This window comes from Cryptotermes secundus, unplaced genomic scaffold (genome assembly GCF_002891405.2).
Source record: "Cryptotermes secundus unplaced genomic scaffold, Csec_1.0 scaffold417, whole genome shotgun sequence".
Classification (NCBI taxonomy): domain Eukaryota; kingdom Metazoa; phylum Arthropoda; class Insecta; order Blattodea; family Kalotermitidae; genus Cryptotermes; species Cryptotermes secundus.
This window is the reverse complement of record NW_019739949.1, coordinates 381,519-387,535: the sequence shown is the minus strand read 5'-3', so window position 1 is coordinate 387,535 and position 6,017 is coordinate 381,519. Positions and strand designations below refer to the sequence as shown.

Below are 6,017 nucleotides of genomic sequence, written 5' to 3'. Positions count from 1 at the left end.
ATATCTTCTGACCACTCCATGTTTGAGGCGTGCGCGTTTCACGAGACAAATGGCAACCGAACCCGACCACACTGCGGCAACGAATCCCTTTGTGTTCGTCAGAAAAACCGACAGCAACCGGATCACTGCGCGGCATTTGAGGCGTGCGCTGCGCGTGTTCAAACTCACGTACACCCGAGCGAATAAGTCGCGAATCCCGTTCGATCTATGTTGCATTACAGCAGCGGCGCGCTCGTGTATCCCCACCGTAAGAACCCCAGTCATAGGGCTGGGAAAGGCCTTACTTTGGGAGGAGTAGTTGCTCCTAGAAGCAGTGCTAGTGTCAGACATGAAGGGACCAACGTTCGGCGCCATCTTATGGCTGTGGAGGTCATGTGAGTACTTGCCTATATTCAGGTCACTGTGGACAATTGCCAGTCCTTTCTAAATGGTGTAATACGAGATGAAGGAGTAAAGATACAGTAGATATTTCGTAAACCAAGTGTAGAGGTTTTAGGAATTGTAGAAGTTTTAGGATTACTTCATGTATTAGGTTAGGTTAAGGTAGTGCACTACATGTACATAGATATTTCATATTTAATTATATCATTGATCACTTCAATTGTCATTCAACGTGTTGTTACTGTATATCCCCTGACCCAGTGAGAGGTATCCACAAGTGCCCCGAGGGGTTAGGCTACCATAACCCCCTTGCGGCACAACACGGCTCAAAGATGGAGGTAAGATTGTCAACCTTACGCGCCGGCCGCGCTTTACTCCCCAGGAAAATTATGTGATTAATTCCTGGTACTCATTTCTGTTAGAGGCTTAGTCGACCTCAGGGTCATAGTGCGGCTGGAAGGATTAGGTCAATTGAAAAAAGTCCAATGACCTTATCGGGACTTGAATCCGCGACCTTCCTGCTTGTAGCTTAGTGTCTCAACGAACTACGCTTGTAATTTATTTCCTCTTTATATAAGAAACCATACTTTACAACCACTGAAAACATCTGGTGTAAGTAGATGCTAAAGTGGCGTATTATTTAGCGTTCCGAAGTGCAGATGACATGATAACATGTTCATGTACAATTCCTGTCATTGTGGCATCCATCGTAGCATGCATTGAGAAGAATTGGGCTGGCTTTCTTGAAGTACACCGAATTTGTTCTTTTCACTGCGGTTATATGAAGAGTATTTTCGTATGTATGCCTTCTTGTAGTCTGCTGGAAGTTCATCGTGGTTTCCCAAGAACATACTGCCTCCATCTTCGGTGTGAGAACTTGATGCTTGCTTCCTCTTCGACCCTGAAGATGGAACGTCGATGAACTTCTACCGGACTACACGGTGTTCCACGCTATTCGTAGTTTTCCATATTTTCTGCTAACTAATTCTGGGGAAATAACTTGAAATACACCATGATCACTTTCTTTTTATGATCTTCTTGTGTTTGCTAGGGACACGAGGTAGCATACTTGGTTGAGACACTATGCTACAAACCGGAAGGTCGCGGGTGCGATTCCCGACGAGGTCATTGGATTTTTCAGTTGCCCTATTCCTTCCAGCCGCACTATGACACTGGGGTCAACTCAGCTTCTGATAGAAATAAGTACCAGGAATGTTCCTGGGGATAAAGGGAGGCCGTGGTATAAGGCTGACAACCTCACCGCCATCTGTGAGACGATTAACTAGAAAATGTGGGAGCTTCGAAGTTTCACATCCCTATGGGCCTTCGTGGCTTGTTACAGGGGTAGCTTTGCCTTTACAGTGTATATGATACTGTAAAGCCTATGCAAGCCATATTAGTACAGCTTTTCTACAAAGTTCTTCTGTGTTTCGTTATTTTACAGGTTATAGATTGATTTGTCGATAGGCGCAGACATGTCGAACGATCTCCAAAACTCCTGTCTGATTTCCTCCTTGGGTTCAAGATGGCATTGCTGTCACATATTCGTTTACATGTATTCCAATTGTGCCCTGCAGAAATATTAGTTGTTATTTCAGTAAATTGCTGATCACAGTGGTCGTGCTGTCTGGGGCATGAACCGTCTTCGCCCCCTCGATCACTGGAATCGTGGATTCAAATACCACTAGAGGCATGGATGTCTCGTGTGTTTATTCTGTTTCTGTTTTTCTGTGTGTAGGTAGCGGTCTTCCACATCTGATATTCATCTACAGATTAAAAAAATCAAGGAAATGATAAAAAGCCTTTCTGATGCAACAGGACAAGAAGCATATTACACCAGAACCCTCCTAGATGAAACTGTCAAAGTTAGCGCATTTACAATAGATACATATAGAAAATTGATAAAACACTTAAAAGAAGAGAACATCATCCACTACACATACTAACTTAAAGAGGAACGAGCCTACAGAGTTGCCATAAGGCACCTCCACCACTCCATCCCAAATGGAGAAATCAAACTGGAATTAGAAAATGCGGGTCATAAAGTTCACAACGTAACGAACGTTAAAACTAGAGTAACTAAGGAACCATTATCTTTGTTCTCTGTAGATCTAGAGCCTCAACACAACAACAAAGAAATATTCAAAGAAGAATTCCTTTACAACATCAAAATAACTGTTGAGGCTCCGAAGAAGAACTAAAACATAATCCAGTGCACGAGATGTCAATCCTACGTCCACTCTAAAATGTACTGCTCAAAGCCATTCAACTGCGTAAAATATGGCCAGTCGCACGACACAAAATATGCAAAAAACAAAAAAGCACAACTGCTAAATGTGTCCTGTGTTCTGGAGACCACACTGCAAACTACAAAGGATGTACTGTGTACAAAGACTTGGTAACATCTAGAAATAGGACCGCAAGAGAGCACCAATCAAACCAGTCACAACTAATCAATCAAGAAGAATGCATCAACAGAAACAGAAACGTACAACAACCTACCTATCCTCAGTATTATCAACAAACATACGCAGAACAAGCTACCACTCCTCAGTATCATCAACAAACATACGCACAAGCAGTAAAATCAAACAGCCAAACCGAGACATCAACAAATATCGAAAACCAATGCTCAACTTTCTTAAACGAATTTAAACGCCTGTTTGCACAATTAATAAGCCAGAACAGCATGATTCTAAACTTATTAACCACTGTTATAGGAAAGTTAAATCCGTGAACATACTCAGAATAGCCACGTGGAACGCCAGCGGACTGCTTAATCATAAGCAGGAGGTAATACCATTTTTAAACTAAAAAAAAGATTCATGTCCTACTTACCTCTGAGTCCCATTTCACCGAACGGACAACATTCAACATATCGCAGTACATCACCTACAGTACTCCCCAACCGGATGGCACCGCCCATGGAGGCTCGATAATAATCATTCGTAAATCTATCCCTCACAATGAATTACCTAAATTTCAAACAGATAAAATTTAACCAACCACCGTCGAAATTAAAGCCTCCACATGGGAGTTCACAATCACTGCTATATACATTCCCCACGGCACAGTATATCTACAGATGAATACAAGGATTTCTTCCAATTTCTTGGTACTCGATTTAAAGCAAGAGGCGACTGGAATGCTAAACACACAAGCTGGGGCTCGAGAATTATCACTACAAAAGGCCGAAATCTTCTACGAGTAATGGCTAATAATAACTATAACTTCTTAACTAGCGGAGAACCTACTTACTGGCCAAGTGACCCCAAGAAAATTCCTGATTTATTAGACTTTTTTGTAACAAGTGAAATAACAAGAAACAAGTGCACAATAGAATCAAACGCCGACCTCACATCTGATCACACCCCAGTTATAATCAGTTTGAGCACTAAAGTTATCAAAAAATAAACAAATGGTACAAACAAGTAAATCAAGTAGGGACTGAATGTAATACTGGCACATCCTGTGTGTCGTTTGGTTGATTGTACTGAGTTTACGTTTTGTATTGAGTTACGTTTTATTGTATATTATTTACGTTTTTATTGTATTTCATTTTACGTTCTTACGGTATTTGATTACGTTTTATTGTATGTACGTTTTGATGTATTGGGTAATACGTTTTATTGTATTGTACGTTATTGTATTGTGTTGTATTGCTGTATTTTGTGTTGCTATTACTGTAGTATCTCTGTACTGGGGTAGGACTACTGCCACCGGGTGCAAACTCAATTGCAGTAATTAATAAATAATAATAATAATCACTTCCTCCTAAACTAAGTACAAGAAATAGCGACTGGACTTCCTTACAGCAACACTTAACGACGTCCGTAGTCTAGAGGTAACGTTCCCACCTCATGACTCGTGGTACGCGGGTTCAAATACCCGGCGGAGGTCGTCGAATTTTTAAGGGCGAAAAATTCAGGGAACAAGTCCTCCGGGAGTCCCGTGTCGTAACTTTACGGCACGTAAAAGAACCTCATATCCCCAAAGGGGATCACTGAGTCAAATTCCAGGATGTTTCCTGCCCAACAATAGCCTCTAAGGCCTCTGATAGATGGGGGAAGCATTGACACCGCTAAGCAAGTGGCCGAACTCGCTTGCTCGGCGGGACTGATAGTACGCACCATTTATCGGTAGGGCAAAGAGACTGGTAGAATATCATAGAGGGAAGCACAATAGATCAAAACTGGTCGCGGTGCATGGGGAAACCCACCCTCTCTAAATAACTAACTAACTACAGCAACACTTGGAAGGTCATGTAAACCCCAAACTGCGACTGAAATCTCCAGAAGACATTGATGAAGCAGTGCAGCACTTCACCAGATTGGTGCAGGATGCTGCCTGGAAATCAACCCCGCAAAGCAGATACACTGAAAGAAACACCACGGACATACCTGTGTACATTCGTCAACTAGTTGCCGAAAAACGTCGTGCTAGACGAATTTGCCAAAGGTCACGAAACGTTGTGGACCAACATATCTACAGTAGACTAAGCAGAGAACTGAAGAAGGCTCTTAGGGATGCTCAAAACAACACCTTCCAACACCATATCACCAACCTTTCTGCGAACGATCACACACTGTGGAAAGCGACTAAAAAACTAAAAAGACCACAAGCATATGTTCCTTCAATTCGAAAACATAACGGGCAGTGGGCTCGCTCAGACAAAGAAAAAGCTGACATGTTTGCTTCACACTTAACTGAAGTCTTCAAAACGGAACCAGATGATGAAGGTGAAGAAATGAAAGACTCCCTCAATACCCCTCGCCAAATGTCTCTGCCCATAAAAGCTTTCTCTCCTAAGGAAGTGAAGGAAGAAATAAATCCACTCAACCCACTCAAGGCCCCAGGATATGACTTGAGCACTGGACAGATATTAAAAGAACTTCCGAAAAAAGCTATCGTTCTACTATGCACCATATTCAATGCCATATTAAGGCTCTCCTACTTCCCTACAACTTGGAAATACGCCGAAATAATAATGATACACAAACCTGGAAAGCTCCAACGAGAACTATCGTCTTATAGACCCATTAATCTGCTACCTGTCACCAGTAAAGATTTGGAAAGACTTTTGCTTCAAAGGATATACGCAGATCGTGAGCTACTAACAGTACTTCCCTAAATCATCGGTTCGGATTTCGTGAACGGCATTAAATCGTCCCATTAAATCCGGAGTCCCACAAGGCAGTGTCCTGGGGCCCCTGCTATTTACGATCTACACAGCTGATACACCTGAAACCGAAAACACCAAGATAGCATCTTTCGCTGATGACGTGGCTCTCGTTGCTATTAGTGAAAACCCGCTAACAGCGTCTCAAAACCTGCAAAATCACCTTAATTTACTCAGCGACTGGTACACTACTTGGCGAACAACGGTTAATCAAACGAAGTCTGTCCAGATAACATTCACTGCGGGACACGAAATGTGCCCACAAGTAACAATGAAAAACGTGCAAATACCTACAGCCACAGAAAGAAAGTTTCTCGGTCTCCACTTCGATCAAAGGCTTACTTGGAGAAAACACATCCAAACTAAAAGAAAACAACTTGACATGAAATATCGTCAAATGTATTGGCTTCTCAATAGAAAATCAAAGCTCTCTATGACTAACAAAATACTACTATAC

General features: G+C 42.1%; 1 protein-coding gene and 1 long non-coding RNA gene across 3 annotated transcripts in view; one reads left to right on the top strand and one right to left on the bottom strand.

The window, feature by feature from the left end:
* LOC117282926 overlaps positions 1-4,145 on the top strand; it is a 22,039-nt gene extending 17,894 nt beyond the window's left edge. For both annotated transcript variants that reach the window (XR_004513869.1, XR_004513868.1), the window contains one exon: positions 2,120-4,145. This is a non-coding gene — a long non-coding RNA (uncharacterized LOC117282926). The remainder of the gene's footprint in view (positions 1-2,119) is intronic.
* LOC111872099 (centrosomal protein of 104 kDa) overlaps positions 1-6,017 on the bottom strand; it is a 63,115-nt gene that overhangs the window by 34,322 nt on the left and 22,776 nt on the right. The gene's annotated exons all lie outside the window — the stretch shown is intronic.